Raw genomic sequence first — 22,339 nt, forward strand, 5'->3', positions numbered from 1 at the left:
TTGATTTACATGAAGCCGGACGTCTACGATTAAGTCAACTAAACGAATTAGAAGAATTAAGACATGAAGCATACGAAAATTCGTTAATCTATAAAGAAAGAACGAAGAAATGGCATGATAAAAGAATCAGAAGTTCAAAAGAATTTAAAAAAGGAGACAGAGTTCTTCTTTTCAATTCACGATTCAAGCTATTTCCTGGAAAATTGAAATCAAGATGGTCTGGACCATTCATAGTCAAAAGAGTTTTCCCATACGGAACGATAGAATTAATAAATTCAAATGGGATGGAATTTAAAGTTAATGGTCACAGAGTTAAACATTACATACATGGTCCGATGGAAGTCGACGACGAAGTTAATCACAATTTCGACACCACAGCTAACTAAGTGTGGGGAGAATCAAGTCTTTAAGGGATAATATATATTTCTGTTAGAGTTAGATTGTCTGTTTTCGTGTAGTTCTCGAAAATGGAACCCGAATGGTCTTTCCCTAGCAGACCCTAAAGAACTAGTCTTCTCCCCCCATTCTGAATTTTAATTTTTTTTAGGTTTTTACGAAATGAAGACTGCCTGTGAACTAAACCATGGTCTAATGCTACACGCTTTGATCACTAAACGTAATAATGACATACTACCGAGTGAAATAGTATCAGTAATCAGAGAAAGAATGGACGGAGTTAGAAAAGAATCCAGATGCGAAGATAATAAGTTACAATTTGGTAAAGGAAAATCAAAATCCGCAGCGAAAAGAAGAGCACAACACCTAGAACGATGTCACAAATGCGGAAAATGGTCACATGGAGGTAAATGTTCAAATAATCAAACCTATTCAAATACCGAATTTGTTACTTTATGCAGAGACGGACCGTTCATATGTTTAGAAGAAAAGACACTGAATGCTCAAGGTTACGCCTATGTAGCCATGGAAAACCAATTAAACCGACTATCTTATGAATGGGATAGATCATATAACTAAGAAATCTATTTCACAGGTATATCTGTACAGTTTTTATTTTTATTTTTATTTTTAACCTTTTGATAATAAATGCTAATTTGTTCGCTAAAAAGTATTAAATTGGTATTGAATAAAATTAGATTTGGCGACCGAAATTATTGATATCATTAAAAAAAAAAATTATTATTACATCACTGCGAAATTTAACGTTTATTCTTAAGGTATAAATATCTTTAATCAATCAACCCAAAATATTTCAAAAATTCGTCATGAGTTAAATTAGGTCTTGGAACCGAAATTACTTTACCGAAAAGAGGGGCGCATATTTTTGATAATATTTGATTGATTAAAGTGGGATAAAAAGATAAAAAGATTTTTTTCCATGTTTTTAAAATTAATATTTAAATCTTAAATTAATATTGTAAACTTTGTAAAAACAATATATTTAAAATTGTAAATATTTAAAAAATTAATATAAGTTTAGTATGAATTTATAAATTTTTAAATTAAGTTTGGTGTGAATTTTTAATTTTTAAAATATTAATTTTTAATTTTATGCATTTCAAATTTTAAGTTTGGTGTGAATTTTTAATTTTTAATTTTTAATTTTGAATTTTATATTTAAGTTGTGTGAATTTAAAAACAAAAATTTACTTTATCTCATTAAGTTAAGAATATGATTTTTAAAATTCGTCGTAAGTTGAAGACTAGGTATTTGAACCGAAATTGCTTTACCCGAGGGAGGGACGAGAACCTTTATTATCATTATTTTTAATCTTATTGATTTAAAGTATGCCAAAAACATTAAAAAAACCCAAAAATCTTAGCTTTTAAAACAATTGCTACAAAAAGACAAATTTTAAAATTTTGTCGAGGGACGGACTAGGACATCGATCCGAAACGACCTCGTCCTAAATAATAAGGGAAACAAAATTTTAAAATTAAGTACTTAATTGTTTCAAAAGTTAATGATTATTAAAAAAAAAAAAAAAAAAAAACTCCGCGAGTCGCGGAGTTTGAAGGGTATTTCACCGCGACTCACGGAGGGGCCGGATTACAGAAAAAAATAAAGAGCTGCAACAGCTCAGTTTCATACTCCTCAACTCAAACAACCTGCGAAAATAGCTGCGAAAAACCCGAGAAAAAACCCCAAAAATCACAATTTTTAACCGTTAATCACCAAATCTTTTGCTAAAATCATGTTGAGAAGGATGCTATCTAAGAATTACTCAAGAAAAACGGTAAATTTCTACACCTAAACACCATTTAATCCGAAATTTGATGTTCTTGAGTCATTTTTTTTCCAATTTGATTTTGATGCTTTTTAGTGTAATTAGGCTTAAATTGTTTATGTATTATGCTTGTATAACCTAGATTGATGCTGTTTAACATGATTAGAAGCCTTAAACTTCAAATTTTGAATAATCTAGGGTTTGTGTTCTTGAGAAAATTTGGGGCTTTTTGATATAAACAGGTTATGGCCGATTTTTGTCATGAATTGTTGCTAAATTGAGTAGTGTAACATGTCTAGGTAGTTAAATGATCCAAACTTTGAGACTAAACATGATTTTGAGAATTAAAGTGGACTTTTTCAAGTCTAAAATTCATGAACTTGATTTTTGAAAGATAATGCCATTTGAGACTTGTTTAATTGCTAGTAATGATTATTTTGACATGTTATTTAAGTTGAATGCTTATGAACTTGGCGAACATTTTCGTATATGCTTATTTGAAAAAGTGTAGATTTGATAAAAATATGAAAATGAGCTTAAGTTTGATATAAATTGATAATGTCATTTGTAATTATTTTGATTGATGATTTTGCTGACACTAATGCATATTTGGATGCACAAAAATTTTGTTTGATGTGTTTTGCAGAATGAAAGGGGTGAATCTTCATCCCAAGCCCGCAATGCTCCTGCTGAGAATTTGGAACAACAGGAGGTGGATAACTACTACAAGCAGGATATACCTCATCCAGTCATGACCTTTTCTGATATGCACTTGGAAGAGTTGCACCCGAACCTGAGATTTGACAGACTTTGGATAGATTATCCAAAATATCAACGGGGTTTGCATACTCTTCATTCTAAGGTTGTTGAGGTACCGAGGGTCATAGAATGGGGACCCTTAGAAGCTGTAGAATTGGCCGGGCCAATTAGGGAATTACTTGTACAGAGGTATGGTAATTCTTCTTTTAATGACTGAATATGTTTATTCACCATACGTAGACCTGTATATAAAGTATGGTGTGAAGAATTGTTATGTAGTATAGAGTTGAATGATCGGGTAGCTAGTTTAACCGATCGTTCTTTTATTAGATTTTTGTTAGGCGGTTCGATGCGCCACATGTCTTTACTGGACATGGCTCAGGCTTTACGTATATATACGCCTGAGGAGTTAGCGTCTGCCGATTGTAGAGGATTGATACTAAACGGTAGAAAGATAGATGAGAATTTTGATACACACGGTGTGTGGAGTCAAATGACAAGCCATCACAATTTCAAAGGGGGAAATTACTCTTATTTGGATATAGATAGAGCCGAATTAAGAGTGATACATAGGTTTTTAGCTAATTCGATTACACAAAGGGGTAAAAACAAGGAAAAAGTAAATGAACAGGATTTGTTTTACCATTTGTGTATTCGAGACCCACAAAGCGCTGTAAGTATACCATATTGTGTGGGTTATTATTTATCAGCTATGGTTCGGGGGATGCGACCACATAGCATAATAGGAGGTGGTATTTTTATTACTTTGATTGGTGAATATCGGTGTGGATATAAGTCGGGGAGGATTATTAGTAGAAGAACCGGAACCCCGCGATACTATAGGTTTAAATGTATACCATGGTGCGAAAGTTTTAAAGAGGCGAAATAACGCCGCAGTACGATACCATGGTAGACATCCACAGGTGGAGAGAAACCAACAACAAGGTAATGTAGGAGGGGGGAATGAGATGCAAGAAATGCATAGGTTTATAGCTTCTCAGGAATACGAAAATGCTAGACAGAGAGCATTTGAAGATTGGCAAGTTCATCAGAACCAAATCATAGCTCATTGCCAACATATAGGTAGAAACTATATTCCTACACCGAAACCCATCTTCCCTCCTTGGTCTATAGAGATGCAGCCACCATATCCTACGTATGACCCTGCCGAAGCATTCTATAGCACCTATGGTTATGCCTGAAACCCCTATTGGTACCAATATCATCCTTAGTTTACTTATTATTTTTTTATTTTGTAATTTGTAATTATTGATACGTTTAATACTTTTGTTAATATTGTAATCATTTTTATAATTATCTAACTTTTATTCTTAGATTTTAATAATTTTTGAATGTGGGGTAATATACCAAACTTCAAAAATATGTATATATATTTGCAGCTTATCTTATGTACACAACAGGGTAAAACAACGCATTTTCAAAGACTGGCATTAAGTTCAGCAAAAGCAACTAATTTTGACGACAAGATGCAAAATATATGCGAAATAACAACAAGACGGAATGAACAAATGATGTGCACCATTTATCATTCAGCAAACAAACGCCAATATAATTGGAAACTTTGGTAAAAATTTAATCATTTTTACACTAATCACCCTCAATAATTTAAATTGTTACTGATTTCTTGCAAATGAGGGCATTGCAAGATCTTAAGTGTGGGAAGGGGTTAAATTCTTTCGGATTTTAAAATTTTTATCTTAAACACTTGGTTACCATTAAAAATACTAGTAAAGCAGTAGTTGTATTAGAATCTAGTGCTCTCTGATAAAAAAGAACAGCCCTAGTCTTATATACTGACTACCCAATTCTAGTAAAATTTTTCAAAATTTTCAATTAAATGAATTCAAAATCATGTTTATACATATTTATGAACGATAAAACTAGGTTTTAACACCGAAATTATTGTTACCTCGGAAAGGACATAAATTAAGAAACAAACTAAAATGTTAAAATTCATTTAAAATGGAATAGAGGACGATAAAAAGGAAAATAAAAGCCAAGTGTGGGAAAATTTACCAAGTTATCTTAAACATATGTCACATATATCTGTAACAAATAACTGAAAATACTTTTGCTTTGGACTAAACTAAACTGTTTTACCCGATGAAAGAAAAGAAGAGATGGATCTACACGATGAATCAATTCCATCATTAAAAGGAAGTAAAGTCTTCCGAAAAAGACACGCGCTTCTTGATTTAGGTCATGAAGTTGTCGTCCAGACCAGCTGTAGGTTGACGAAAAATCTAGAAAAGTCATCACTAAAATCAGCAGGAAATCCACGGACCTCAGCATTAAATAGGGTCGCCATGTGGTCAGATTTATCCTAACCATGAGAAGGATTTATCTCGTACAATGGGGGGGCACCGTGCAAATTAGCTTGATAAGACTAATGAATCAGATCCCCAGAAAGGATAATCTCCTTAAAGATTAAAAATCAGCTTTTAAGACTGATATTACTCAATCCTAGAGATTGACCTTAAAGATTGAGAATTACAAACTCATGGAATTCAATGATATCTAAACTCGAGCTTAAACGAGAAAATATTTTGATCAAAATTACAAACCGATTTGTTTTCTGAAAGCCCTATTTTCAATACGTTCATTACTATTGAACATAAAATCCTAGGAATTCACCTGGAATTCATTAGGTCACCTGAACCAAATCGGGTGTCAACCGTAAGAACGGTGGTTGCATAGTGGTCAAAGACAGGACCTTGTGCCATACCGAAAAATTATGAGGGTGAGCTTTACTATTGCTCCTACCAAGGATAGTAATTGCGTCCGACACGTTATAGACCATAATCAAAAGCATGTCACGGGACATTGCCTTAACAGTTGCTTGTTCAACGCTTTCCTTTACAACCGGACGGTAGTTTGCCGAAAGGTAATATACGGAACAAGTAAACTGGACGTGTTGCTTTCCTAATACAAGGTTAGCAAGTGGGTGACACAAAACATCAAGTTTTGAGCTAAAATTTTCAAATCTGAAACCCACCAAACCCACAAAAATATTTTGCAAACACCGGTAAAGGGTTATCCCGGAAAACTTATCTAGGGTAAAAACTAGATTTAATTTTCAAAAGATCAAATGTTTTCATAAAGATCCAATTTCCTTAATGGATCTAAATTTTTATAGTCATGTGGGACTGTAAACCATATCGTTACTACCATTGTTTATACCGCCGTATAGAAATCACTGATGTACAAAGTGTGAAGAATAAAGAAGTGATTCTTGTATTTCAAGAGGATATTGCTTGAGGACAAGCAACGCTCAAGTGTGGGAATATTTGATAATGCTAAAAACGAACATATATTTCATAGCATTATTCCTCAAGAAAGACAAGCTTTTAGTTGCAATTGTTCTATTTACAAGTGATATTCGTTTAAATAATAAAAGGTGAAGACAAAAGACAGATTCGACGAATTGAAGACGCAAACGATCAAAAAGCTCAAAAGTACAAAAGACAATCAAAAAGGTTCCAATTATTGATAAGAAACGTCTCGAAATTACAAGAGTACAAGATTCAAAACGCAAAGTACAAAATATAAAATTGTACGCAAGGACGTTCGAAAATCCGGAACCGGGACCAGAGTCAACTCTCAACGCTCGACGCAACAGACTAAAAATTACAAGTCTACTATGCACAAGAATATAATATAATATATAAATAATTATATTAATTATTTATATTTTATATTTATATATAAAATCCGTCGGCAAGAAAGACTCCAAAAGATGTGAGCTGTAATTTCAATCTCCGCGACTCGCGGAGTTTGAAGGCCAAAAGGGCCGCGAGTTGCGGAGTCCCAATTTCAGAAACTTCCTATAAAAGCAAACGAATTCTGATCGAAAAAACAACCAAATATATTATCTCTTCTCTCATATATACGTAAAATATATATATATATATAATTTATATTTTAATTTTAATTTTAATTCTAATAATAAGGGTATGTTAGCGAATATTGTAAGGGTGTAAGTCGAAATTCTGTCCGTGTAACGCTACGCTATTTTTAATCATTGTAAGTTATGTTCAACCTTTTTACATAAATGTCTCGTAGCTAAGTTATTATTATGCTTATTTAAAACGAAGTAATCATGATGTTGGGCTAATTACTAAAATTGGGTAATTGGGCTTTGTACCATAATTGGGGTTTGGACAAAAGAACGACACTTGTGGAAATTAGACTATGGGCTATTAATGGGATTTATATTTGTTTAACTAAATGATAGTTTGTTAATGTTAATATAAAGATTTACAATTGGGCATCCCTATAAATTACCATATACACTCGATCGGACACGATGGGCGGGGTATTTATATGTACGAATAATCGTTCATTTAACCGGACACGGGAATGGATTAATAGCCACTAGAATAATTAAAACAGGGGTGAAATTACATTCAAGGGTAATTGGTGTAATCGTTAACAAAGTAGTAAAACCTTGGTTTACACGCAGTCGATAACCTGGTGTATTCATTAAACAAAGTATTAAAACCTTGTTACAATTCGAATCCCCAATTAGTTGGAATATTTAACTTCGGGTATAATAATAATTTGACGAGGACACTCGCACTTTATATTTATGACTGATGGACTGTTATGGACAAAATCCAGACGGACATATTAAATAATCCAGGACAAAGGACAATTAACCCATGGGCATAAAACTAAAATCAACACGTCAAACATCATGATTACGGAAGTTTAAATAAGCATAATTCTTTTATTTCATATTTAATTTCCTTTATTTTATATTTAATTGCACTTCTAATTATCGCACTTTTATTTATTGTTATTTAATCGCACTTTTAATTATCGTACTTTTTAATTATCGCAATTTTATTTTATCGCACTTTTATTATTCGCAATTTCATTATCGTTATTTACTTTACGCTTTAATTTAAGTCTTGTATTTATTTTATATTTTACATTAGGTTTTAACTGCGACTAAAGTCTTAAAATCGACAAACCGGTCATTAAACGGTAAAAACCCCCCTTTATAATAATAATATTACATATATATATATATTTGTATTTTTATAAAAGTAAACTAATATAGCGTTGAGTTTTGTTTAAAGATTTCCCTGTGGAACGAACCGGACTTACTAAAAACTACACTACTTTACGATTAGGTACACTGCCTATAAGTGTTGTAGCAAGGTTTAAGTATATCCATTCTATAAATAAATAAATATCTTGTGTAAAATTGTATCGTATTTAATAGTTTTTCCTAGTAAAATATAAACTATTTTATATACACCTCGCATAACATCAATTACTCTTTTGAATTTAAAAATCGAGTCTACCGGTAAAAAAAATGGGGGATGATTCTTACACACTGTTTTTTGATCCTCACACACCAATTTACTTGAACTCCTCCCTAATAATAGGGTAAAAGGGTGTGTGAGGATCAAAAAACAGTGTGTGAGAATCATCCCTAAAAAAAAATTCACTCAATTGTAATAATAATAAAATAATGTAATAATAACAAGTTTTGTGGTTAGCCGCGCTTCGCTGCCGCCGAAGCGCGGTTAACCAATTAATAGCTGTTTTTTAGTTTTTCTAGTGACGTGTTATATGATATATACATTAAATATACACACAACTTGTTTCGTGCGTACATAGTTCTATGTTCTATTTTTGTTGTTTGTTGTTTTTATTACATTATCGATAGTGTAAAATAAGGCTACATAGTTCTACCAAATACGTTATACATTAATATATATTTATTAGTTCATTAATAATATTTATATTCTCATATCAAATTTCAAAGTAGCACAATCCAATCTAAAATATCTTGCTGGAAAATATTTATAAAGGGAAATTTTTTTATAAAAATGCTTATCTTATAAAGAAAGGGTGAGTTAAAAGTTCTATAAAAAAAAATGTAAAAGCATTGAGAAAATATGAGATAAATTTAAAAAGTTTTAAAAGAAGAATAAAGCAAACGTAGCAAAAGAAATATTGTAAAAGAAGTTAAGAAAAGAAATAAAAAAAATAAAGAAGTAAGAGGGTTTAAATTAACAAAATTAAATGAGGTAGGAGATTGTGAGGATTTACTTGAAAATAAAAATAATGGAGGGTGACATTTTAAAATATCAAAGAAAATGAATGGGGTAATGATAGAAAAGTAAAAAGTAAAAAAAAAAATTGTGGTAAAGGAGTCCAATGCAAGTATCGAACTTGCCCCTTAACCAATTAATAGCTGTTTTTTAGTTTTTCTAGTGACGTGTTATATGATATATACATTAAATATACACACAACTTGTTTCGTGCGTACATAGTTCTATGTTCTATTTTTGTTGTTTGTTGTTTTTATTACATTATCGATAGTGTAAAATAAGGCTACATAGTTCTACCAAATACGTTATACATTAATATATATTTATTAGTTCATTAATAATATTTATATTCTCATATCAAATTTCAAAGTAGCACAATCCAATCTAAAATATCTTGATGGAAAATATTTATAAAGGGAAATTTTTTTATAAAAATGGTTATCTTATAAAGAAAGGGTGAGTTAAAAGTTCTATAAAAAAAATGTAAAAGCATTGAGAAAATATGAGATAAATTTAAAAAGTTTTAAAAGAAGAATAAAGCAAACGTAGTAAAAGAAATATTGTAAAAGAAGTTAAGAAAAGAAATAAAAAAAATAAAGAAGTAAGAGGGTTTAAATTAACAAAATTAAATGAGGTAGGAGATTGTGAGGATTTACTTGGAAATAAAAATAATGGAGGGTGACATTTTAAAATATCAAAGAAAATGAATGGGGTAATGATAGAAAAGTAAAAAGTAAAAAAAAAAAAAATTGTGGTAAAGGAGTCCAATGCAAGTATCGAACTTGCACCCCTCGAGATATAATAAAGGACACTAAGCCATCCAGCCACCTATGTATTTGTGTCATTATATTACAGCTAATTTTATTTATTTACTTAAAAACGTCGCTTCAAAAATGGCACAACAACTTTACCTCTCAATGTTGATTTAATTACTAATTTAGCCTAATGGAATAGTGCTATTTTTTGTGTTTTTGTGTTTTCCAAATAAATATATGTATAATAATTAGTATTAGAATGTCCACTTCGTTGGGGTGGATTTAGAGGGAAAAAAAAATACTAATAAATAAACAAATTTTAAAACGAAAAAATAAAACCAAAAAAGCTACCTCATCTTTTTTTTTTTTTTTTTCCTTTTTTTTAAGACAAAATAATGTGTATATTATTTATTCATGTAAGCATTGTACATACATATACATTCCTTGCCTTACAGCAAGACTACCGAAGTCACCGTAACAGCAGGAAAGCTACAAAAGAACTCACATATAAGAACTCACATATGTACAGAAGGCAAAATGCAACACAACCCAAAAACCTTTTTTTCTGCATTAAAAAATATACAAGTATTATTTTACCACATGCTCTATATATAAACACACCACAATTTTACTTCATCTTTAATCTTCTATTCATCCATCATTTAAGTAGATTAATTAAAATTCATAATTAGTCGAAAAAATTGAACCAACTCACTTCCGATATCTTCTCAATTCTCGAAAACAATTTCTTATTTGGTCCTTTCGGTTCATGTGATGCCCCGTACAAAACCATCGTGTACGAATCATCAACAACAAGATCATTACAAAGTTAAGTACTATATGCTGTAATAAAAGAAGTTGCATTCACGATAAAAAGATGACGTCATAACCGACGTCAATTGTTTTACACCAACAGTATGCTTCTACGAATAGCAAGCATGAATAAATGTATGTGTCCCTTAGGTCGTTACAAAACATAGTTTAAATGTAATAAAGTTTGAAAGCAAGATAAATAGTTCATGCGGTGATAACACTAGAGCAGCGGGTGTCTACGGCAAGACTAGCACGACAGCGGAAGCAAATAACCTTAAGCACCTGAGAAAAACATGTTTAAAAACGTCAACACAAAGGTTGGTGAACTATAGTTTAAGTATAACAGTATGTAAGGTAGGCCACGAGATTTCAGTGCTACAAAGAGCGTTTCAAAATAGTATGATAAAGTATATGTTAACCGTGGGCACTTGGTAACTAACTTAACGTTTATACCCCCTGAAAGTACACTTGGCAAGTGCGTATGTTTACGAAGTATTAAACACTCGTTAAATGCTAGCGCGACTAGCCCGAGTGGGGATGTCAAATCCTATGGATCCATATCTAAGATTCGCGTTCACGGTTCAAAAACCAATGATTAAACGTTACCGAGCTAAAGGGAATGTTTATGCTGTTGTATAACCCACACATATATAAGTTTAAGTACTCGTGCCTAGTATGTAAAACATAAAATCCGCATGTATTCTCAGTTCCCAAAATAAGTTAAAGTAAAAAGGGAATGCTATAACTCACAATGATAAAGTAGCGGTAAAGTATGACTCGGAAAGTAAGCAAGTAATGAAGGTTGTCCAAACGGGTCCTCAAACTAAGTCAAATAGTACTAAGTCAGTAAATCGTCCGAATAGGTTTAAAAGTATGTAAATAAGGTCTTAAGGGTCATCATTATTCATCATCAAACAAAAGGCGTAAAGTAAGTTTCGTTTATGAAAGTAGTTTAAAACAAAGACTGACTTCGGTCAGTCACCACGGCCTCAATACCACTGAAATAAGGTGAGACTAGTGGCCATGGCTCCGTCTATGAGTCCTTTAAGTGTGGTAAAATTTACAGAAGCAAACTCATCTTCGTTTGACCGTGGCGACGGTCTAAGTGCGAGTAGGTCAGAAATTTCTGCACAACGTTAAAAGGACATAGTGACGATCGGAGGGCCATAAATCCTAAACCGTAACTCGGATTAAGACGAGTCCTATATGAAAAGTTATCTAATCGAACATAACTATTTGAAAATCATAATCACAACAGCCCAGGTCTTACTTATCAGACCCAGAATACAGAAAACAGACAGGTTAGTAGGTTCCGGTGGTTCTTGGTGTTCGATGCTTATCACGGTTCTCATCCTTGATGCATGTAGCTTCAAGTGTACAACTCATTGATGTGTTTGCATCACTTTCACCAAGGTTTGACCATCATAACCCAGTGTAAGTCTAAGACATGAAGCACAACTCACTTAAGTGTTGCAAGTGTTTTGATGAACCAAAGTTACATCAAAGTCTTAGATTCAACACATACATGAAATGTAAAAGTAATATTAACCAAGTTTTGACTATTATGACACAAGTGTAGGTCTAAGACATGTAGCACAACTCACTTAAGAGTTGTATGAAGTTTGATGAACCAAGGTTACATCAAAGTCTTAGATCTAACACATACAAGAACTTTAAAACTAATAATAAGTTACAAACTTGAAAGTAAACTTATGAAGTCAAGATCTTGAGTTGTAGAACATAGTTCTTAGTTTGATCTTGAAGATCCAAGACTCAAAAGTCTAGATCTAACATAGGTGTACCAAGTTATAATTAAAGAAACTTACTTACATGTTCTTGAACTTTTAAAGTTAACTTTTAGTTCAAGAGAAATGAGGTCAAGACTAACTTGTAGTACTTGACCAACAACAACCAAAATCATAAAATTAAAGTGCAAGTAAATGAAGTAAATAAGCTAAGTAAACAAGTAACTAGTAACTAGTTCATGGGTTGTTCATACTTTAAAGATTCAAACCAAAGTTTGATCTTTAAGAAAGTAAACTTTAAAGTCTACTAACATGAATTACAAGTATGATTTACAACACATGAACCTTAAATCTTTTGAAACAATAAATGTAGAATCATAAACTAGTGAGTTTATGTTCTTGTGTTCTTGAAAATACAAGATATTATGAAGAATCAAACTAAAGAGTTGATTCTTGAAACTAGTATGTAACAACAACAAGTAAGTAAATAATTAACAAACAAGTAATCAAACAACAAGTAACAAAAGATGATGATGATTAAGAGTGCTTTTGGTTTCGGTTTTGCAAGAAGAAAAGAAGAAAGAAAAGAGCTTCAAGTTACTTACAACTTAGAGAGAAAAGAGAGAAAGTTGGAAGTGTTTTGTGTGTGTGTTTTAAAATGAGAGGAAAGTGAGTAAGATGTGATGAGAAAATGAAAACAAAAACTCCTCCTCCTATGCAATATGTCAGACGGTTTTTGGCTCCATGGGGGGGAGGGATTAGTTCATTGGTCACTTGCATGTAGAGCTTCAAAAGATGGTTAATAGATGGCCATGCATGGGGATTATATGTTAACTAGATTCCTAATGCCTTAACTAACTAGTTTCATGATCTAAATAATACTTACATGTCTTAGTGGGCTAGTTAGTCCATATAAATGGGTAGGGTGGGCTTATAAGCCCATGTTCAAGAGTCCATAACATTAATCAAAGCCCAAGTTCAATTAATTAACAAATAAGTCCAATAAAAGCCCATGTAATTAACTAATAACCATAGTTAATTAAAATGATTAATAAAATTAATCATGAATGTAAATAATACTTGAAAATATTAATCGTGTAAGTTTCGCGTGTCACAAAGACGTTTCGGGCAATTAAAGTCAAGTACGGGCAATCATGGTAACAAGTAAATGTAATAACATACATTCGTTTAATCACACGTATTAATAATAATAATTATTAATAAATAAACGTTGGAAAATCCAGGGTCGTTACATTACCCACCTGTTAAAGAAAATTTCGTCCCGAAATTTAAGCCGAGGTAGATGGAGGAGTCGGGAAAAGGTGAGGATACTTCCGCATCATTTGATCCTCTCGCTCCCAAGTAAACTCAGGTCCTCGTTTGGCATTCCATCGTACTCGGACGATCGGGATTTTGTTGCGTTTCAAAGTTTTGATCTCTCGATCCATAATCTCAACAGGTTCCTTCACAAAGTGGAGTTTGTCATCAATTGTAAGTTCTTCCAGTGGTATGATAAGTTCAGGTGCAGCAAGACACTTCTTCAAGTTTGACACATGGAAGGTAGGATGAACTGAGCTCAATTGTGCTGGTAGATCCAAACGGTAAGCAACGGGTCCAACACGTTCCAAGATTTCAAAAGGACCAATGTATCGCGGGTTTAACTTTCTGCGTTTTTCAAAACGAATCACACCCTTCCAAGGTGCAACCTTCAACATTACGCGGTCACCAACGTTGAATTCAAAGTCTTTACGTTTAAGATCAGCATAACTCTTTTGGCGATCACGGGCAGTCTTAAGTCTAGCTTGAATCTGAGCAATCTTCTCCATCGTTTTGTGGACTACCTCGGGTCCGGTGATTTGCTTTTCACCTACTTCGGCCCAACAAAAAGGAGATTGGCACTTGCGGCCATACAATGCTTTAAAAGGTGCAGCATTAATGCTCGAGTGATAACTGTTGTTGTACGAGAATTCGGCTAATGGCAAATGTCTTTCCCAGGCCTTTCCAAAATCAATGACACATGCACACAACATGTCCTCCAAGGTCTGAATTGTTCGTTCACTTTGCCCGTCAGTCTGAGGGTGATAAGCAGTACTCATGTCAAGACGAGTTCCCATGGCTTCTTGCAATGAACGCCAAAATCTAGAAGCAAAACGGGGATCGCGATCGGAGATGATCGATAAAGGTACACCGTGACGAGATACAACCTCTTTAATGTAAAGTTAAGCAAGCCTCTCCATTGTATCGATCTCTTTCATCGCTAAGAAGTGTGCAGATTTAGTAAGGCGGTCAACAATAACCCAAATAGTATCGTATCCGCCCACCGTCTTCGGCAGCTTAGTAATGAAATCCATTGTGATCCTTTCCCACTTCCATTGTGGGATTTCCGGCTGTTGAAGTAATCCAGAGGGTCTTTGGTGCTCGGCCTTAACTTTCGAGCAGGTTAAACATTTACCAACATAGGTTGCAACGTCTTTCTTAAGATTCGGCCACCAATACTGTTCTTTAAGGTCGTGGTACATTTTGCCCGCACCGGGGTGAATCGAATATCTTGATTTGTGTGCTTCATCATGTATAAGGTTCCATAGATCTCCATAAAGTGGTACCCAAATTCTTCCGGCATAACATCGGAGTCCAGACTCCCTAACCTCGAATCGAGAGACAAGTATTTTCAAATGTTCATGAGTTATATTCTCCTCCTTGAGAGGCTCATCTTGGGCTACTCTGATCTGATTGTTGAGATTCGAATGAATTGTGATGTTCAGAGCCCTAACACGAAGAGGTGCCGTCCTCTCCTTTCGGCTTAAAGCGTCAACTACAACATTGGCCTTGCCAGGATGATAACGGAGTTCACAATCGTAGTCGTTGAGCGTCTCGATCCATCGACGTTGTCTCATATTCAGTTGTTTCTGATCAAAGATGTGCTGGAGACTCTTGTGATCGGTGAAGATAGTGCTCTTAGTTCCATAAAAATAGTGTCTCCACAATTTAAGTGCAAAGACAACGGCTCCAAGTTCAAGATCATGTGTAGTATAGTTCCGCTCGTGAATCTTCAGTTGTCGGGAGGCATAAGCGATAACCTTTGATCGTTGCATCAGTACACAACCAAAACCACTCTTCGATGCATCACAATAAACAACAAAGTCGTCACTGCCCTCGGGAAGTGATAGGATAGGTGCGGTGGTTAACTTCTTCTTTAAAGTTTGGAATGCTGATTCGTGTGTGGGTTCCCAAATGAACTTCTTGCCCTTGTGAGTCAGCGCGGTCAAGGGACGCGCAATCAGAGAAAATCCTTCAATGAACCTTCGGTAGTAACCGGCGAGACCTAGGAATTGGCGAATATGAGTCAGAGTAGTGGGGGTCTCCCACTTGCTGATAGCTTCAATCTTGGCGGGATCAACTTTGATACCCCGGTCGCTCACAACATGACCCAGAAACTGGACTTCCTTCAACCAAAATTCACACTTGGAGAATTTGGCGTAAAGTTGCTCTTGTCTCAAGAGTTCAAGTACTAGTCGGAGGTGTTGCTCATGCTCTTCTTCGCTCTTAGAGTAGATGAGGATATCATCTATGAAGACGATAACAAACTTATCCAAGTACGGCTTGCAGACACGATTCATGAGATCTATGAACACGGCAGGTGCATTTGTCAAACCGAATGGCATCACGAGAAACTCATAATGACCATAACGGGTCCTGAATTCGGTTTTTATTACGTCACTTTCCTTCACCCTCAACTGGTGATAACCGGATAGCAAATTGATCTTTGAGTAGACACTCGATCCTTGTAGTTGATCAAAAAGATCATCAATTCGTGGAAGAGGATACCGATTCTTGATAGTCAATTTGTTGAGTTCACGGTAGTCGATACACATATGGAAGGATCCATCCTTCTTATTCACAAACAGCAAGGGTGCGCCCCAAGGCGAGAAACTTGGTTGGATAAATCCACAGTCCAACAGCTCTTGTAGTTGACTCTGTAATTCTTGCATATCAGAAGGTGCGAGTCTATAAGGTGCGCGAGCTACAGGTGCAGCTCCTGGCACTAAATCAATCTGAAACTCTACTGCTCTTTGCGGCGGCAATCCAGGCAATTCCTCTGGGAAGACATCGGAAAATTCATTCACAATTCGAACGTCGTTCACGCTCTTCACCTCAGTTTCTACCGCTTTCACATGTGCTAGGACAGCAAAACGTCCCTTCTTCATAATCTTTTGCGCTTTCACGCAACTAATGAGGTTCAACTTCGAGGTACATCTCTCTCCATAGATAACCAGTGGTTCGCCATCTCCTTGCGGTATACGAAGAGCTTTATCTCCACAAATAATATCGGCTCTTATCTTGCTCAACCAATCCATACCAACGATCACGTCAAAGCTTCCCAGTTTGATAGGTATCAAGTCAATTTTGAAATCTGCACCAGCTATGTTGATAATAGCTCCACGACTAATATGGTCAACCTTTTCAAGTTTTCCATTGGCGACCTCGACAAGCATACTCTCTTTTAACGGGACTAATGACCAATTAATCTTATCGCAAAAATGTCTACATACATAACTTCTATCCGCACCAGTATCAAACAAGACAGAAGCTAAAAGATTGTTGATTGTGAATATACCTGTCACCAAGTCGGGGTTATTGCGTGCATTGTCATAACCCGACCTTAACCATAAGGACGAATACAATAACATATGATTTCATCGCGAGGTATTGACCTCTATATGCGACACTTTTCAAAAACTGCATTCGTTTTTACAATACAAACAATAGCTTTTATTACAAATACAAGGTTTAAACAACTTAATAATGATTATCGTTTAGCGATAATCTTAGACTTACAAACTTTACATGTGATAATAACAATACGACTTCCAACATATTTTACATTACAAATCCTCCGATATGCAGTTTTATTTTTGACACAAATATGCATACTCAAGATCTTGCTTAAATTCAACATGTTGCAGCGGAAGCTTTTAGTTATCACCTGAGAATAAACATGCTTAAAACTTCAACATAAAGTTGGTGAGATATAGGTTTAATGCCGGTAGCGTTATAAATATAGACCACAAGATTTCATATATAAACGTTCTAATAAAAATATTCTAAGTTGTTGAGCACTTGATAACCATACTTAACATTTAATCAACGTCGCATATTTCCTTTATTATGAAATCTTACTACACCGTACCAAGTGTAGTCACCGAAACGAAGTACTGTGCAACCGTTGAATACTGGTCGTCCAGTCCGGTTGGGGTTGTCAGGCCCGATAGATCTATCAACAGGATTCGCGTTTACAATACCTCATGTAAATAGTAGTTACCAAGTTACAGGGAAGTATGTCAGTGGTACAACTCAACGTATAATATATATTTTTAATCACTTGTGTCCATAACGTAAATCATAAAATGCATGTATTCTCATCCCGAAATATTTAGAGTTTAAAAGTGGGACTATATACTCACTTTTGTCTTGAAGGTATTTAACTCGACTTGGTCTCCGATAGATATCACGAACCTAACCATATATATAATATATCAACATATTTTATTTTTAAGTAATCGTTACATATATATATATATATATATATATATATATATATATATATATATATATATATATATATATATATATATATATATATATATATATATATATATATATATATATATATATATACTTTTAATACTTTTAATATTTTCTTAGTCCGTAGTTAGCAGTCCGATGTTAGTGGTCCACAATTAGTTGCTTAAATAAAATAAATAAAGACCCCATCGTATTCGTATTGATCAGAATTAATCTCGACCCATGGTACCATGTTGTCAAGCGACGTGTTGCGTACATAAAGTACCGTGTTGTCAAATGACGTGTTGCGTACAATCATGAGGTCTTATGATTAATCTTCTCGTGTTGTTTACGGGTGGTCCTGAAATATATAAAATCAAATCATAAGTAAATATATATTAAATATTATGTTAATTAGCCAAGATATGATTAATCCGATTTTGTCATAATATGATATATTACAGGTCTTGAAGTGTTTTTAAAAATCAAATTAGAAGGATCTATTTAGTTTGCGAACAAGTTTGAAATCACTCAAACTATGTTCTTGTTGTTAAAATTTTACAACACAAAATAAGATAGCTATATAAATATGAATCGAATAAGGTTATGAATAAGGTTACTACCTCAAGTTACTTGGACAAAGCTACTGGAAAAGGTAAGAAAAATCTTGGAATCAAAAGAGTGGTGGAGTGGGATTGAAAGATTGGAAGTAATCTCCTTGAAATCAGATGACTATATTGATACGTTCTTGAGTAGGTAAATGAAGAGAGATTAGGGAGTGAATTAACTTGAAAGAAAATTGGAAATGAAATTGTATGTGTGTGTGTGCAAAATAGCATGATTATGGGATGGATATATAGGAGATTTAGTTTGTTTTCTTGCACAAAAGTCACACATGAGGTTAAATGGCTGGTTCCCACATGTAACATCATGTCTAGTGGCTGATCATTGAAGTTTATTGTTGGTATATACCAATAGTAAATACGTATAGAAGCTGGGTATGATACGGTTACATATACCCTAGATATACTTGTAGAAATTTTGAGGAATCGGAACGAGAATTCAAATATAGACGGGTTTATAACTGTAAAAGAGGCTCAAAACTGGGCTTTTATTTTTTTGGGTCAAACCGGACCAAAATAAAATTTTAAGACATTTTTAATAAAGCAATGTTCCCTAATTCTTAGATTACCAGACTTAATAAAAAAGGGGCATATTCGATTTTGATAATTCAACCATAGAATGTAGTTTCACGTACTTGTGTCTATTTTGTAAATCATTTATAAAACCTGCATGTATTCTCATCCCAAAAATATTAGATTTTAAAAGTGAGACTATAACTCACTTTCACAGATTTTTACTTCGTCGGGAAGTAAGACTTGGCCACTGGTTGATTCACGAACCTATAACAATATATACATATATATCAAAGTATGTTCAAAATATATTTACAACACTTTTAATATATTTTGATGTTTTAAGTTTATTAAGTCAGCTGTCCTCGTTAGTAACCTACAACTAGTTGTCCACAGTTAGATGTACAGAAATAAATCGATAAATATTATCTTGAATTAATCCACGACCCAGTGTATACGTATCTCAGTATTGATCACAACTCAAACTATATATATTTTGGAATCAACCTCAACCCTGTATAGCTAACTCCAACATTCACATATAGAGTGTCTATGGTTGTTCCAAAATATATATAGATGTGTCGACATGATAGGTCGAAACATTGTATACGTGTCTATGGTATCTCAATATTACATAATATACAATACAAGTTGATTAAGTTATGGTTGGAATAGATTTGTTACCAATTTTCACGTAGCTAAAATGAGAAAAATTATCCAATCTTGTTTTACCCATAACTTCTTCATTTTAAATCCGTTTTGAGTGAATAAAATTGCTATGGTTTCATATTGAACTATATTTTATGAATCTAAACAGAAAAAGTATAGGTTTATAGTCGGAAAAATAAGTTACAAGTCATTTTTGTAAAGGTAGTCATTTCAGTCGAAAGAACGACGTTAGATGACCATTTTTGAAAACATACTTCCACTTTGAGTTTAACCATAATTTTTGGATATAGTTTCATGTTCATAATAAAAATATTTTCCCAGAATAACAACTTTTAAATCAAAGTTTATCATAGTTTTTAATTAACTAACCCAAAACAACCCGCGGTGTTACTACGACGGCATAAATCCGATTTTACGGTGTTTTTCGTGTTTCCAGGTTTTAAATCATTAAGTTAGCATATCATATAGATATAGAACATGTGTTTAGTTGATTTTAAAAGTCAAGTTAGAAGGATTAACTTTTATTTGCGAACAAGTTTAGAATTAACTAAACTATGTTCTAGTGATTACAAGTTTAAACCTTCGAATAAGATAGCTTTATATGTATGAATCGAATGATGTTATGAACATCATTAATACCTCAAGTTCCTTGGAAAAACCTACTGGAAATGAGAAAAATAGATCTAGCTTCAAAGGATCCTTGGATGGCTTGAAAGTTCTTGAAGCAGAATAATGACACGAAAATAATTTCAAGTAAGATTTCCACTCGAAATAAGATTGTTATAGTTATAGAAATTGAATTAAAGTTTGAATATGATTATTACCTTGTATTAGAAAGATAACCTACTGTAAGTAACAAAGGTTTCTTGATCTTGTATGATTACTTGGAATGGATTTAGAAAACTTGGAAGTAAACTTGCAATCTTGGAAGTATTCTTGATTTTATGAAACTAGAACTTTTGGAATTTATGAAGAACACTTAGAACTTGAAGATAGAACTTAAGAGAGATCAATTAGATGAAGAATGAAAGTGTTTGTAGGTGTTTTTGGTCGTTGGTGTATGGATTAGATATAAAGGATATGTAATTTTGTTTTCATGTAAATAAGTCATGAATGATTACTCATATTTTTGTAATTTTATGAGATATTTCATGCTAGTTGCCAAATGATGGTTCCCACATGTGTTAGGTGACTCACATGGGCTGTTAAGAGCTGATCATTGGAGTGTATATACTAATAGTACATACATCTAAAAGCTGTGTATTGTACGAGTACGAATACGGGTGCATACGAGTAGAATTGTTGATGAAACTGAACGAGGATGTAATTGTAAGCATTTTTGTTAAGTAGAAGTATTTTGATAATTGTCTTGAAGTCTTTCAAAAGTGTATGAATACATATTAAAACACTACATGTATATACATTTTAACTGAGTCGTTAAGTCATCGTTAGTCGTTACATGTAAATGTTGTTTTGAAACCTTTAGGTTAACGATCTTATTGAATGTTGTTAACCCATTGTTTATTATAAAAAATGAGATGTTAAATTGTTATATTATCATGATATTATGATATATAATATATCTTAGTATGATATATATACAGTTAAATGTCGTTACAACGATAATCGTTACATATATGTCTCGCTTCGAAATCATTAAGTTAGTAGTCTTATTTTTACATATGTATTACATTGTTAATACACTTAATAATAAATTTACTTATCATTTAACATAATTAACCAAGTGTATCAATATCTTAATATGATTCATATGTACCTAGTAAGACGTTGTTATAACGATAATCGTTATATATATCGTTTTCGAGTTTCTTAAATTAATAGTCTCATTTTTATGTATATAACTCATTGTTAAAATATCTAAAGAGATACATACTTATAATAAAATCATGTTAACTATATATATAACCATATATATGTCATCGTATAGTTTTTACAAGTTTTAACGTTCGTGAATCACCGGTCAACTTGGGTGGTCAATTGTCTATATGAAACCTATTTCAATTAATCAAGTCTTAACAAGTTTGATTTCTTAACATGTTGGAAACACTTAATCATGTAAATAACAATTTCATTTAATATATATATAAACATGGAAAAGTTCGGGTCATTACAGTACCTACCCGTTAAATAAATTTCGTCCCGAAATTTTAAGCAGTTGGAGGTGTTGACGTATCTTCTGGAAATAAATGCGGGTATTTCTTCTTCATATGATCTTCATGCTCCCAGGTGAACTCGGGTCCTCTACGAGCATTACATCAAACCTTAACAATAGGTATCTTGTTTTGTTTAAGTCTCTTAACCTGACGATCCATTATTTCGACGGGTTCTTCAATGAATTGAAGTTTTTCATTGATTTGGATTTCGTCCAACGGAATAGTGAGATCTTCTTTAGCAAAACATTTCTTCAAATTTGAGACGTGGAAAGTGTTATGTACAGCCGCGAGTTGTTGAGGTAGCTCCAGTTGGTAAGCTACTGGTCCGACACGATCTATAATCTTGAATGGTCCAATGTACCTTGGATTTAGTTTCCCCCGTTTACCAAATCGAACAACGCCTTTCCAAGGTGAAACCTTAAGCATGACCATTTCTCCAATTTCAAACTCT

Source organism: Rutidosis leptorrhynchoides, chromosome 1 (assembly GCF_046630445.1).
Source record: "Rutidosis leptorrhynchoides isolate AG116_Rl617_1_P2 chromosome 1, CSIRO_AGI_Rlap_v1, whole genome shotgun sequence".
NCBI classification, from domain to species: Eukaryota; Viridiplantae; Streptophyta; class Magnoliopsida; order Asterales; family Asteraceae; genus Rutidosis; species Rutidosis leptorrhynchoides.